The sequence below is a fragment of the Melospiza georgiana genome, chromosome 1 (genome assembly GCF_028018845.1).
Source record: "Melospiza georgiana isolate bMelGeo1 chromosome 1, bMelGeo1.pri, whole genome shotgun sequence".
In the NCBI taxonomy this organism is placed as follows: Eukaryota; Metazoa; Chordata; class Aves; order Passeriformes; family Passerellidae; genus Melospiza; species Melospiza georgiana.
The window spans coordinates 130,142,086-130,158,637 of NC_080430.1; the positions used below are offsets into that span (position 1 = coordinate 130,142,086).

A 16,552-nucleotide genomic window follows, 5' to 3' on the forward strand; every position below is an offset into this window, starting at 1 on the left:
ACAACATAACTAAAAACTAAGGAAGGAAAGCAAGGAATTTTACTCATCAGTGAACTTTACTAGGACTTGCTTAAAGAAATAACTGGATAATACATACACTAGGTCTGTTTTGTACTGATTAGTAGTTGTCCACTGTCTTAAGCAAAATATTCCAACTAAAATACATGCTTTAACTTAAATGAGCACACTGATGTTCTATACCAAACCTGTGCTGGTTTCAGCTGGAGTAGAGTTAATTTTCTTCCTAGTGTCTGTATGGGGCTGTAGTTTGACTTTGTGTTGAACACAGGGTTGATAATATAGAGATGGTTTTGCCATTGCTGAGCAGGGCTTACACAGAGCCAAGGCCTTTCCTGATTCTCCTACTGCCACTCTGGGGAGGAAGTTGGGGGTGCATGGGAGGTTGGGAGGAGACAGAGCCAGGACAGGTGACCCAAACTGCCCAAAAGGATATTCCAGACCATGTGGCATCATGCTCAGTAAGTAAAGTTGGGAGAAGCAGGAAGCGGGGATGTGTGGAGTGATGGAGTTCCCCTTCCCAGGTAACTGTTACACCTGATGGGGCCCTGCTCTCCTGGAGATGGCTGAACACCTCCCTGCCCACGGGAAACACTGAATTAATTCCTTGTTTTGCTTTGCTTGTGTGACTAGCTTCTACTTTGCCTATTAAGCTGTCTTTATTTCAACCCACAAGTTTTCTGTCTTTTACCCTTCTAATTCTCTCCCTGATCCTACTGCTGAGGGAACGAGTGAGCAGCTGCCTGGGCCTTGTTTACTGACTGGGGTTAAACCATGACAAAATCCAAGGAGAGCGACATTTACCCACAGGAATATTTACATCCTATAATTGCAGGTATTCATCTCAAATATCAAGTTGGGATCTACTTCCCCTATATGTTCAAAAACCCAAAAAGGTTCCTATATAGATATTTTGAATGTCTCTCTATAGAGAATACTCTCACCTAACTAAAGAGGAAGAACAGGCTCATAATGTTAAGCGGATGCTTGGTGTTGCACAGAAAAATAAAGCTCACCAAAATACCTCCATATCTTGTCCATCACATGATATCACAGGAAATAACTTCATAAACAGGATTCAGTGACTAAATAAGATTTAAATAAGTGGATAATGAGAAACACTAATATCTTTCCAAAACTGAGTACCAAAAGGGAAAACTGAATATGCAAAACACAGTAAAATGTCTTCTAACATGGTTTTGCCTCTTCAGCACTTTAGAAATGTATATTAAAAGTAACATTCCAGTACAAAAACCAAAATAAATAAATAAACAAGGCCCACAAAATCAAGCAGGTATATTAAACAAAGAAGAAAAAATAAAAACAAAAATGTCACATGCCATTGCAATTCCACTGTACCATGCATCTTAATCATATTATCTATAATCAAGATAATCCAGACTTGTTTTTCAATGTAGAAAATTCAAAGCAGGAGAAATGGGAGGGATAGGAAATCAAAGCATGCCCATACTTTTCTCACTAGGTAGCTCAGGACATTTAATTTAGATCCCCAACATTATGAGCCTTGAGGCTCTGCAGTCAGCTGTGAGGAGAAAACTCCTAGATAATGATTCAAAATACCTCAGTTGCCTACACAGAACTAGACACTGAAATGTGACCTGCCTGACAACTGGACATTGAAAACTGAATATATCACTGATCTCGCCTTTCCTTTCCATACATGATTTCCAAGCCTTTGTACTCGACTCTTTTATTACTTCATTGTGAATTGTTCTATAGAACTAAACAAAGGAAGTCCAAGCCCTTCACATAATCAGATTACAACCAACATCCTCTTTTTGGATAGTGACCATGGTCAATCATTTTTCACATGTGGAACTGAGATCAAATTAGTGTAAGATCCAAAGTGTGCAGTTTGAAATCTTTGGTACACTTTTTCAACAAGATCTAGCATATTTACGTTATAGTGTATATATATATATGATGGCTTCAATTGCAGCTAGAAACCTTTGGTATTTTTGAAAATCTTACAATCAATTTTTAGTTTTCCACCATCAAATAAAACACATTTTCCATTATCAGACATGTTGAAAACCTACATTTAAAATTAATTTTTCAGCGTTTTATAGAAACACTGTGCTCTAAGTCAGGATATGATATGACCCTAGAATTCAAAATATCTTCCTTACAAATTAATCTTTTTGCCTCCTAGAATTTTGTCTCCTTCACTATCCACTTTCCAACACTGCAGTTATGTGAGGACAAGAGCTTCCATTATTATATAACAGTGACGCATTCCTCGAGCACTCTCCATACATCCTTCAGTCCCTGGATTAGGAAATTATCTTCCTTGACTTTATAACAAGCATAGAAGACAAACTACAATTTGAAAAGAAATTATTAAGAAATCTATTGAATTAATAGATTCTACCATATGATTTTAAATTAATATTAACCTTGTGGATCAACAGGCCTGAAGCCTTCAGGTGTGCAGCCAGGTATTTACCTTTCAAGGTCAGAGAACAGATACAGATTCTGGATCTAAATACAAAAACCACTGACTAATTTCTGCTTATTTTTTTTCAGAAGACTTCATTTAGATGAAATTACAAGTTGTAGCAACTGATAGAAATAATTATATATTAGATGAAATGCACTGAATGTATTTTTAGCATTGCTGGGGTTTAAATATCTTTTTCTAGACAGAAAAGGACAAAAGAGACTCCAGATAACTTGAACCCTGCCTACATGTACACATACAGTTGTATTTCCTTTGGTTACAAGAGCTGGTTTGTGTTTCACTGGATTGTGTACTCCCATATTTATGTATTGTTTCTTCCCTCCTTTCAAAAAATCAGCAACAAACAACTGCTTAAAAGAAATGCCTTGCCAGGTCAGCAAACCCCCAGACTTCCATTTTCTCAACAGACCAACTGAAATACCCCAAGCATTATAATTCTGCATTCTGTAGTTTCATAAAACTACATCCTGCTCCTTCGAGGCTACCTGTCTTCATTTAACCTTCCTATGTCTTTCCAGCTCTATCCACTCAAAACTCTACCAAGAACAGTGCCAGTTATTATTCTCTAGAAACAAATTCTGCTCTAAAAACACCAAGGGGCTGCAGATAATGTGTCTGATCGACAGTAACTGAGACAATGTATTCCAACAGTGCAGAATACTAAGTATTTTACCACCTACTCTAAAACATAAGAGGAGTTTGAACATTTTGTCACTACTTATTTTTTGAAAGACCACAACTCCATTCACTACTCCACTTGAAAACAAGCCAGGACTTTTCTACTTGCCAACAAAGAATTTTTACACCTAGCACTTTGTTATGGGGAACCTCTGCCCTTTGAAACACACATAGCACCATTACTCTTGTGTTCCTCTGCAAGCCTACACAGTCCAAGTGCCAGACCCCTTTGATCTTTTCCAGTAGCTGGAATCATTAAGCTAAATCTCAAGTTACTGTGAACAGTTTTTGATGTTAGATCCTCTCTGTGTACTAAAAATTTCCTCAAAGATTAAGGCTATTCCCACTGGCACAGGAAATGAATATGAGAACAGAACAGAAAGAAGACGGAAGAGAACAAGAAAAATGGAAGCAGGAAACTAAGTAATGAAAACATCAATATAAAAATTATTATCCCTTTAAACTCCTAATACTTTTCTATTTTTCAATCTACTGCCACCAGTAAAAGCTTCTCTCTAAAATCTACTATGACAAAACCACAAAATATTTTTTCCACAAGGTGCTTTGGAAACAGGTAAACTAAAAAGCACTCTGTTACCAGAGCTCATCTCTATTTTCACATACTTCACATGAATTGCCACAAAAACATAGGGGAAAAATTCAAGTGCCTCAATCTATGAAAATAACACTTAAAACAGACTCTACACCTCCTAGATATTTCTATTAGTTCTTCTCAAGTGATGTTTGGGGAATGTGTATTTTCGAATCAGCCATCCTTGGCAGGGATAAACATAATATTTACCTCTAACCCAGTAATACTCACAAGATTCACAACTTGCCATCCATGGACCTACAAGCACAAGGAGATCAAATGTTCAGGAGTAAACTGGGTGTACCTAACATGTCCTAGAAACAGCTGGTTGAGTGTATAGCATATAACACTCTATATCACTGTCATTTAAAAATACACAGGTCAGTAATTTCAATCTTTTGCTCAATAATAGCCTATGTTTTCCATATTTCCTAACCAACTCCATGGATTAGGTTGGACCAGGATAGAAGTTTTTTCTAGCCCTTTTGTTGAAATTGAGAAGATTGGAAAAGCAAGTCAATTTTTTGCTTGGAACTCATCCATGAAAAAAACCCTAAATATATTATGATTACTGTTAATGCTGTAATGTTGTGAGTATCAATTTAACGAAGCTGTTGATGCTTCTACAGTAGTTATTTTTATTAAATATATGGCCTAGGAAATCCAGAGAACTGGACACTTGTATGAAATGTTTAAGTTCAGAGAATGTAGATCCTAATGACAGAGCAGGATATATGTGCAGTAGTCTCAATGAGCAATGCATGTTGCACTAAACTTAAGAATCAACATGAGATTAAATATTAATGCACCAAACTATCTGGTTTTCCTAAAGCAAATCATACAGGAAGGATGAGGGACAGTCTCAGATCTATATAAAGAATTGTCACATTTTGCTTCCTCTGCAGATATCATACTGACATTGACCTCCAGCTTTGTTCACAATAAAGAAATAGAAATAGCTGAGAGAAGACGGCAGCAAATAATTTCATTTCAAACCCAGATTTATATTATACGCAACAAAAATGCACAAAGCTGCTATTTTTCAAATAAAATCAGCAGCATGAATGCTAACTAGTTCATAACTAACTGTATTATAAGGTGAATTAAACTGAATACTATTCTCAGGATTAGTATTTTCATTTATTTGCATTCTGGACCACACTAACCCAGAGGAGAGCACAGAGGCGCAGCTTTCTCAAGAGTCAAGGCACCAACATCTTTGAAGTTTTCTCTCTCTCTTCAATAACTGTCCACAATTTTAAGCAGAATTTGAACTATTCCAGAATCACTTCATAATTAGCAAATGTCTTTTCAATGCAGAACTAGTGAAAAGATTTTAAGGAAGGGACGAAACTAGCTTTACCTGGAATATATATATTCCCATTGTCATAGCATATGACAATCTGTAAAAGTATTTACCATTGGCAATATTTCTTAATTTAGAACAACTTCCTCCCCTGGAACTTATACCCTTGAAAATGGCACTGAAAATATAGATTTAAAGAAACAATGATAAAATTCTAACCTCCCTTCTCTCTTGCTTCCCTGTGCCTTCCATTATTTCTGTCAAAAAAATTGCATTTCATGCATAACTATATCCAAACCACTCTGAAGATACCCATTCCCTCATTTTAATTTTGCTGAATGGGAGAGATCATCAGCTCCAGCAACATTTAGAGGCTTCCACACCCTGTCTTAGAATGCAAGGTCCATTAATCCATTTTCCTAGACTGCCTGCTGCGGACTCTTTCCTTTTTATATTTTTCCTATATCTTCATAACAGTATTTCAATTATATGCCCTGCACCAAATGAACAAAAAAAAAGGGTTACTTGCAGTGACTGCACTCACACATTGGAAGTCAAGGCACGACACAAGCACAGTATATAACTGTGCCTGCATCCACCCTTGACAGAACAGGGGAGGTAACACAGACATATATTCAAATACAACCAGCTATTTTCTTGAGAAGACATCTCTACAGATTAATTATGTTAAATTACATAAGTGTGTTTAACTCCCAGAAAGGAGGTCAAACATAAATCCATGCCAATTACATAACTTTAAAATACTATATATTGCTGAATTGATTCTTTGCATTATGATCATATTTAAGAACACACACATAATAACATGCAGTTTAACTATTTTGATCAAACAAAGTCTTTAATTTATATTACTGTTCCAAGTGTTTTATTAATTTAGAGAGTATCAACAGTTGAATTGAGGAGGATCATATTTTGGACAACAAAGTAATGTCTCAAGGAATATTTTCCTGAATATATACACAGGTGATTTTACTGTAATTTTGTTCTGTTTGTAACAAACATACCAGTAGTTTCCAAAAAATCACTTCCACAATCAGTAGATGAGTGGTTATTGGATATTTGATATAAGTGAACAAGCAGGTGGAGAAGTTGGGTACTTGGGCTAGAAACAGTATTTTTCCTGGTACACAGAAAAAATATAAAACCTAACTAAATCCAAGCTTAAAAGGTCAAACATTGCTTGAAGTCCAAACAAAATTTACTTTGAAGATATATGACAAACAACAAGAAGGCACCATACATCCTTTACAGATAAGCACAAACATATACATGCTCCTGTATAACAGTCTAAGCTGAATGAGGTCCCTGAATGAGCCTCAGATGAACATCATCCATAAACATAACAAGTTCTGTGAGATGAAGCCTACTCTGACATTTAGATGTTAATTAGAAATGGGATGGTTTAATCTAAGGTTCCAGACAAGGTGCAAAGTGATATTTTGACACTAATATTTTTATAAAATATCTACTAAAATGTGGTTTACTGTGGCCAAAACCAGTGCTCAACAGCCCTGTACTTTTAACTCTAAAACTGAAGAACTGACAGCATGTTTTGATTATTTCAGAATCAGCAAAACAAATCAGATTCTGCTTATCTTAGGATAAGAACTCCTCAGGGCAGAACTGTTTCGTACCATTCATTTCTGGGATGGGAAAAGGAGACACTGTGTTCTACAAAAGAAAGATCCCTTGCTTCTCACACATCCTAACTCAGCCAGACTTCTTCCCTGCTCTTTGTTATGGTGTTCAGAGTGAAATGATAAAAATCAATGTCAAACTCACCAATCAGCACATGAGAAAGTTATTATAGTAATATTAAATAAAAACTGTACTATTAAATAAGTACTACAATGAACAGTAGCCATTCTGTTATATACAGTTATACATACACTGTATGTACAGTATATACACATACTATATATAGCTATACATATGTTATATACAGTCCCAATAATTCATTCACCAATCAATGCTCTTTTGAAGGTTATACAAAATTGCAAGGAGGAGGCTAATACCAGGGAGGTGATATTAAAAGGTCTATGGGTTTGTCCAAACCTACCACAGTTTAAAGTGAACTACTGCAGCTTTTCCCTATATTTAGTAAGGAAAAAAATATTTTAGTTATCACATATTAAGTGGGAATTTCTAAGACAGATTTTTAAAGTCCTCAGCATTATAATTTGTTGCCCAGTTGCAGCAGGCCAGCTGCTTCCCACATAGGCATCGTGTCTGCTGAGGGAACAACACATGTAAAACATGTTTCCAAACATTTTGGAAAAACAAAATTTTAAAGTAAGAAATAACAGAAAGTCATAGATCACACAAAGCTTTCAAAGAGGGGCAACAACCAGAAAACAATATAAACAACCATAACAAAGGAATTCTATTGGGTGAAATTGTATCTTTCAATCCTAAAACTTCAGAAGTTTTTTTCAGATAGTCACATTACTAATATTTTTGAACTAATAGTCCCACAGATTTGCTTTTTTATCTGGGTAAAGCAACCAATATATGTCAGCTGTTCATCTCTACCATCATAAATAATAGCTGCAAGATTGGACCAGCTAACTTGCAACACAAAGCCAAAAATCAGCCTGTTTTAGAAATGCAGTAAGAACAAAACAAAGATCAAATTCATGCATAAGGATGTCAAGAGCAGCAGACAACAAAACACACACAAATTTAAAGAAATCCTTGAACCATAGTAGATACTTCTTTAAAAGTAGTTTACCTGTTCAGTTTTTATCAGCTCATTTAAAGAGCAGCTAATGTTGCATCATTCTTCACTATAATGAATTTCCAAATCCATTTCAAGGATGTGAGATACAAGTAAATACCTCCTTGAATGCAATCAGTTTGTTCTGTCAGCAGACCCCTTTTCAGACAAGAAAAAAAAAGGGCAATGTTCCTACAAATAACTTTCCATTTCTGTCAAAAGTTCAAATTTGAGACAACAGTCACTGTCCTGCTGTATATCTGGTCACACTAATGTCTCCCTCACACAATCTGAAAAGCTCTGACTTCTCTCTGATCTCCATTCTCATGTTTTAAACAGGCAGAAACGCCTCACATGGGAGCCTGACGCTTGTTCACAGCCTCTAGGTAAGCAGCAACTGCCTTCACTCAGGATGTTTGGGCTGATTGAACTTTAGGCACATGCATATTTCAATTCATTGGAGGAAAACTGTTTTATTTGGATTTAATTTTTTTCTCCAATTTAGTAAGTGTTATTCTCCTAAGTCCCGCAGACATGTGGATATTTCAGGCAGATGACTTACAGAGAATGAAAGAAATCACTGTAAGACAGCAGGCATCAAATCTGAAAAAAAATGTTGGACTTTTCTCTAATTTTCCAAGAAGGAATAGAGACAAAGTTGTCCAATTATCACGTAGCATTTGTTATTAGATGCAATTTTCTGTAATTATAAGGACCTCACAGCAAACCTTGGGTGAGATTTGCATTGAAAAAATGAAGTTACAGATATCTTTACAACCTAAAATCTAGCAAAGATTAATTTTTGACAGGTAGCATTCATTTGACTGCATCTATTTTCAAAAAGTCAGGTTTCTCCAAGGAAGTGCTGGAATAGCACTTGGCTCTGCCACAAATTTTGTGTTAAGAGGAAAAAATATTATGTGTATTTTTTTACACATTTTGTGGAAAGAGAAAAAAAATGCTTTACATTCTTGCCCACAGGATGTGTGAAATGCACCACAATAGCTGCATTACAGTGAGCCATATTTTACTTCTGGAAATAAGAATGACTGTAACAAGGTAAATTTTATAGTCTTTTTCATGACCAAAATGCAAACATTTCTCACTATTATAGTAATAACACATCCATAAATATATCCAAATGTAGCATATACATGTACAAGACTATTCAAACTTTAGTAAATTATTATCTCCAAACACAGTTTTACCAGAGTGAACTTCAGTAATGGATAATCAAATACCAAATAAAGTTTTGTCCAACAACAGTTTTTCTTAGAAAACACTCAAAAAAAGGCTTAAATATTTTAAATTAGAATTTTAATCATAAGGATTTCTAAGGGAGATTTATTTCAGTGTCTGGATCACAACTTCCCTTACTTAATGCAATTTTTGTTCTTCCTGTATTGGAAAGATGAGACTTTATTTTTTACTTATGCTTCAAAATGTTTTGCAATTAACCAAAATTCTCAAGGAATTCATAAAATGAAACAGAATCGTAATTTTAAAATTGATACAAAAGCTACAACATTGAAATTAAACACATTAGGACCTTTTTAGAACATGAGTTGAATTCTAATGTAATTAAGTGTCCATTAATATAGAAATTTCTCCTAAGGGCTTTGAGTTACTTTTGGATTGGATTTTTACTTTTTCAACAGTAGATGGCATTCCAAGCATCTCCTGCAGAAAGTGCTTTTATAGATTCTTGTTCTGTCACCAGCTGCTAGTGAAATATGCAACCCTGGGCTCAGATGCTAGCAGGTGAATTAAAAACAATTAATTTTAATTCTGTAATTAATTTTAAATGCTCTGGTAATTACTTTGGACTTGATATGTTATTTTGCCTGTTAAATAGCTATTTTATAATATTATCTCTGAGATATCCACCAGCTGAAAATCTTACACACTAGAGCTTAAAAACTACACAGCACACAATAAGCTAGCATTTCTCAGACTGTGACATTTAATTGTGTGAAATAGATTCCAATTCCTTCCAGAGTTCAGGCAATCCTAGAGAAGGGTTATTGCAAAGGATGAAACAGGAATAGAAATAAAACAAAATCATGAATTTGCTCCTGCTCTCTTCCAAGCCAGCTTTAACAAAGAGCCCCTTTGTGGAGCAGACTTGTGTCCTGCAGCCCCTCTGCACACGAAGCTCCGGATCACTACTGCAGAACAAACAGGGTGTTGGCAGGACAAGTGCTTCAGCTGTAAGGCTGGATTACTAAATGGCTTGAAAAATTCGACTTCCCTACCAAAAGAGAAACACAATAACTTTTACTACAAAAAAAAAGATTACATTCCAAGATTTAAACAAGAAGTGAAACACCAGGAAAAGAAAAATGAGTGAGAAATACAACAGTAATGCATACAAATTCAATGACAATACTTTCAAATAGTCCATTTATCAAGAAATCATCCATTTTTTCTGATTTGGTGGTGTTGTTCACATAAATCTTGAGAGTTAAAAGGACTTTTATCAAATATATTTTATTTAATATTTTTTGAGGTAATCATACCTATGTTATTACCTTGTTCTATTATATATTCTATACAATAATACAGAAGCTATTATACATTATTATGCTGATGGTGGTATTATGATGATAATATCATTGTAGTATGATGCTATTATAGTATTAAGACCTCTTCTGTGAGACTAAAACATAAAATACTGGAGTTTTTCCTGAGAATATATTTAGTTGAATAAAAATATAAATGGGAATACTTGCAGATAGCATTGAATTCTCTATTCACATATTCTATATAACTTATATTTCATATCTGGAGGCCACAGGAAATTACTGTGATATAATCTTACCTGTGATGTAATGTCTCTGATCACATGAGATACTAGAAGTAAAAACAATGCCCAGTTTACATGCTACTGAGAGAAATCATGAGTGGTTTTCTTTAAAACCAGATGTTGTCTGGTGATTCATTTGATGACTAGAAAATTTAGAATCATAAATAGAATATTATTATAAACTGACTGCATGACTAGTTATAGCAACACAGTTACAATAGTGGAAATGTTCTTTTCCGTTGGTTTTATATGCCTGAAACAATGTTCCACTAAGAAAGAGAATATTCCCGAATTGTTTACTATTTTTGTCTACATTTCTCTTTTTATCAGTATTCTGCTGGGGTTTGCTTGCTATTTGCACCTTTTTTTTGAAATGAACCAAAGTTCGATGATACTTGGAAGACCATTTTCCTAAATTTTTTTCTGATGCTTTGTTTTTTATGCCCTTGTCTTCTATTTTTTGCATGAGTAAGGCTCCCCTAGTTTGAAGAGCTTATTTTGATCATTTTTGTGCACATTTTTCTTTCCCATATTGTACAGACATATTTACAGTGAGCAAGCAAAGTGATTCTAGAGCTGCATCATGGATGCCAGCTAAACTGGGGCTTGTGTTTGTTTTAGTGAGCAAACTTTGGGCTCCAGAGATGAACATAATCCAAACCCATGAGCACAAACAGTTTTGAAACTACTGACAATTTTGCATACATTCTGCTCTCTCTGCACTTAAAACATCCAACTCTTAAGGTTTTAAAAGACAGATGGTATCCCCTGAATATGGGTTTTAAAAAAAGGAACTACTTTAGCAAATGCCTTCTAAACAGAAAACAACTAACCAATAAAGGAAATAACACATACAAAAAATACTCATACAGAACACATTGGCAAAATTAATCTTTAACAATTTTGATTTTTTTACCAGAATTAAAATTCTTTCAAATCATTTCTATGTCACAAATAACACTGTAAGCAGAAGCTTAAAAGCATTTAAATGACCTGCTATTAAAATTAATTAAAATATTTTCTTTCAATCTAAGCTGTAAGGGCTTCTGATCAAAATATCTTGTCTTGGCTGAAAATGCCAAGTTTTAGTTTTAAAAGCTAAAACTATATTAACAATTAAACTATATTATTAGTTTTCATTAATTTGCATTAGGTCCTGCCACATATGATCCTCTGTAGTGGCCAGTGGCTGAATCAGAGACATTTCCAGGTTGAAGGAGTTGTGGATTTACTCAGCCTATGAAAATCTTGGGGTTTTGGGTCCACTGGGTTTGACATTCCAGAGTACAATGCAAGTTGATGTATCAAGCTGTTCTAAATTTCAATGCTCCAGTGACATTATAAATTTATTTTTGCTTTGTGTGCTAATTTCCTTCAGTGTCTTTTTACAGTTTATTCAGAAAATTGTTTTAATAAACAATGAAAAAAAGCCTTAAACTGCACTTCTGCCTGCATCATAGAATTAAGAACGGAGTGAGAATCTCATCTGTGTAACTTCTCATTTCTCAGTGAAAACAAAATATCTATTCTCTAAACAGGCTCCAGGAGAGAACTCTGGATTCAAAAAAGGCAAGATCACAAACAAATAAAAATGGTACTACTATTTAGTAAATTCCATGTTTATTTAAACTTCTTTAACTGACTTTCATAGGGCAACTACTCAGAAATTACTGTAACTATTCCTCTGAGCAAACTATCTAACCTCTGAGGTTATACATAAATTACAGTTTAAATCAATACAAGTTGTTGGGACATTTCCTTCTTATTCTGATTCAAAAAGTAAATCCCAGTGGTTCCTGAAAGTAGTACATTCATTTCTATAAATTTCAAAATTCTCCCCCAGAATAAAAAGATTGATTGTGGGATTACCTTTAACATAGATTCTGAAATCAAATACAGTATCCCTGAATTTGTTACAAACTTACCATTTTCTATCTGACTTATTTCTATATTTTTACTAAAATTAACTTTCCTAGTCAGGCTGCAAAAAAAACTTCAAACAATCTTCAAGACAAACTCAAGTGCTGGTAACCTCTAAACCTTTTCACCAAAACTAATGGAAATTTTAAATGTACAATTAAATTTCATACACTACTTAAGAGTACAGTATTCTCTCAAAGTTCAGCATTTTGATGTTGAGTCAATGTCTAAATTTCCTGAAAGGATGCAATGTCATTTGTATGACATTACAAAGTAGAATCTGAAGTTTTCCCCCTTTGTTTTCTATTTCCTGGGAATAAATTTACTAACAAATTAAGAACTCAGAACGCTCTCCCTGACACACATCTCACCTGAAATGCTCATTACTCCTTTATAAGGGTGATCAGTCTGGGATTCCAGAAACTTGGGGCTGGCTATAATAGGTGAAAGGCATTTGTAGCAGGGGGGAGGCAGGGCTAGAAAAAATGAACTTCAGATCTCAAATTCCTCCTTCAGGAAGACTAAACCTGTTCTAGATGCATTAACAGAATGCTACCCGTAGAAATAGTAATTTTGTGAGCATTATTTCTAAACATATGTTATTCAAACTCTTATCTGAACAGAAGTTCTAAATGTTTAATAAGGGAATCCTGCATAGCAGCTCTGAATGATCTTTTAACTCCTAAATCTTTATTGTAATGCAGACACTCATTGTTCTCATTCCTAGTGAATTGCAAACATTCATTCATGTCTGTTTGCAATTAGAATACATTTAAAATTAATAGAACTGCCATTTGTGAAGACAGTAAATATAAATGAAAATTAGTAAACAAATGACGTCAAAACCAGCTCCGATAATAGTTCCATGATTTAAAATGGAGCACATGCTAAACACCCTTGAAGAACTCACAAGTTAACAAATTCTGCAGAGCTACAATACCAGCATCAATCTCCAGCTGGGACTATGAAACTAAATTTTGTAGAATCAGTATTTCTTTTATACCTATACTACTAAGTATAAATGAGAAGTAAAGGCAATCTACAGAAAACAAGTTTAAAAGCCATTCTCAAGTTCACAAATCGGTAAATTTCTATGTTGCTGTTTTGTAACAAAAATACTCAACCCTTTCTTCTGAGTAAAGATGTGCACACATTTTTGTTTAAAGAAAATGTATTTCTTAGATTAAAAACCTATCCAAAACAAAAGGAGTCAGTTTCTCAAAACTGCAGAAATTAATGATGGAAGGATGAGAAATGGGTTTTTTCATTAGTCATTGTCTACCCTGATCATAAGTTCAATGCACTAAGTTGTGTGAGAGGCAAATGAGAAAACAGCACATTAAATAGCTGAATATCTAATAAAACTTAGATCTTCTATTTTCTATCTTCTATGAATCTCCCAAACTGCAAGTTGAGCTCAATACTTCTTGTCCCATAATCGACTCAGGGCATGAACAACAGCAGCCTTTCATTTCTTTGAAATTTTGAAGTTCCCCTAAGTCTTCTGTCCTAAGGTGTTTAGCCTTTTCTCATGGCCTGTTTTCTAGGGAACTCACCTGGACTTACTGTCAACTTACCCACTGCTATTTTCAGCTGCAATTTTGAAAACTAAACTCATTCTAGCTGGGCATTTAGTGATGTTCATTATTGCCTGACAGCATTGTAGGACATTGTAATGTTTACGCAACTTATGATAGCAAGTATCCTTTCCATAACCACATGTGCAATTAAAGCTCATTTTCAGCATAAGAGGCAGTTTGAAGCCTAGATACTGAACTTGGGAATAGATCCAGAGTCAGTAGCTAACTTCAATTTCAATGTGTGATTACATGTAAGCATAGTACTTACTGAATAATGTCCCTGTTGAATATCATTCAGTAATTTTAGACCATATCTCTATTTTCTAAAAATAATTTATAACTTTTCTTACATGCTTGTAAGTGCACTCTATTCCATCATTCTTAACATTAATGGATGTGCTTGACAACTTCAGCCAAGTTTCGTTTGGTAAATCTTTGTTGAGACAGAAAAATCATCCATATATAGGAAGTAAAACTTTCTGGTTCATTACTCATGGGTAAATATTACTATTCTGCAGTAGTTTTCTCTGTAGCACCTGCCCTGGATTACTTAGGAATGTGTTTTTCAAGAAGATATGAAAGCCCTCCTGAAGATACTCTATTACCACTTCTCTGTCTACAGAAGCTGATATATGTAGCAGAATCAAATTAGATTTTTCTGGCAAGATTTGTTCTTGATAAATCCACATTGACTACTATTCATTTATTTCTTATCTTTTAGATACTTACAAAAACTTAGCTTATTTCTTTCCCCTGGCTTTCTTGGAATTTCAGTAGACTGATTCACTGCTTAACCTTGGCTCTTCTTCCACTCACACCACCCCAGTTTTCTAAAGGGGGATTCTGTTCTTGTTGTTTTCTCATCTTATATAAGCCCATACCCAGAAAAGTGATTCCATCACTTTTTCTGAACTCATAAAACAGCTTCCAATAAAATCCACAGGACCACGAAAATCAGTAATTTTATCTTTGTGACTTACAAATAAATTTAAAGTCACAATTTTAGAGACAATCTTAGCATCTCAATTAAAACACTACTTCAGTCTATTTTCCAAAGCCCTGTCTTGTTGTCATTATATTGCAAGAGTTCTATTGTCATTACATTGCAAGGGTTCCATATTACCAGAGTTTCACACCTCCTGGATGTTTCTTGTAGGCAGCTCCTCCAGGCACTGACTCCTCCTTGTCCTCACAGCAGCCACTGACTCCAGTTCCCTCAGCCACCCAATCCACTCTTTTATAACACTCTTCTGATTGGCTACAGCTGGGCCTGTTAACATCAGGCCTGCTCCTAATCCTTGATAATTGGCTCAGCTGCAACTCTTTAGGGGGCAAGATTACTTTCTGTACTATCTTTATTTTCTTATATTGCATCCCCCTACACTGTGTATTCAGATAGATACCTTGATCTGAATAAAAACATTAATAGGAAGCATGATCTTGACCTTCTAGAATAAGACAAAGTATAGAGTATCTGCAACCACTTCTGAAATTTTTCTCATTCCCATTGCAGAAAAAAAAATTGCAATGGTCCTGTTACAATGTGCTCTCTCTGAAAACAATCATTAACCAATGAAAAAAATTTAAAACTGATTAATACTTTTGGGCAGCACTGTCTTGGAAAGCACAATGGTTTCATATTTTTACATATGATCCCTATTCACCAAAGACAGAGCAGGCACATGTATCATGACCCTGTGAGGCCTGACTGTGGCACTGCTTGCCTGTACAAACATTCTAGATTTCCTTTAACTTATCTGGTCTATTCCCTCATGATCTCAGTATTCTTAGTCAAAGTTGAACTCTTACTTGAAAAGCCAGCCCTGATTGAGAATAGAAAATGCAGATTTATGGATGTGCTTGTCACAGGTGCAGAAATAACACATTTTGAAACTGATAGCCTCAGTTTTTTCATATAGTTAATAATGTACTTCTTTTTCCCTTTAAAAGAGATCTTAGCTCTAAGAAAGACAATGGCATCTAAGCTGAATCCCAAAATTCATGAACAGTGTACACAATTCAAAAATTTACTTAAACCTTTTTTCCCCAAACCATGTACAGCAAAACAGGAGTGAAAACTGACAAATAACATTAAAGAGTTCAGAAAAGATGGGCAAGAGTGACATGGGAATTGGGAAAATGTGAGACCTGAGTTCAGAATTTTTTAACCTTATTGGAAAATTGATAAAAGTATGGTTTTGATTTCCATCTTGTCAATTTTTATGTTCACAGGAGACACAGGCACTTTACCAGGCGTTTTGACTGTTGGTTCATTTTCTCTTTGGCACTGTAGCCCCCTGACCATTCAAAGTGTGCACATAGCAGTTTGTAGCCAGCCCCATTATGACTGAACCAAGCTGCTGCCTTGACTCAGGAAAAGCAGCTATGGAGAGAAGATAATGCAGGTTGGTCTGCATGATAAATACAAGTGCT

General features: G+C 34.9%; 1 protein-coding gene across 43 annotated transcripts in view; it reads right to left on the minus strand.

Annotated features, from left to right (window-relative positions):
• The window catches only part of RIMS2 (regulating synaptic membrane exocytosis 2), a 443,516-nt gene that overhangs the window by 382,674 nt on the left and 44,290 nt on the right, over positions 1-16,552 (minus strand). The window lies entirely within an intron of this gene.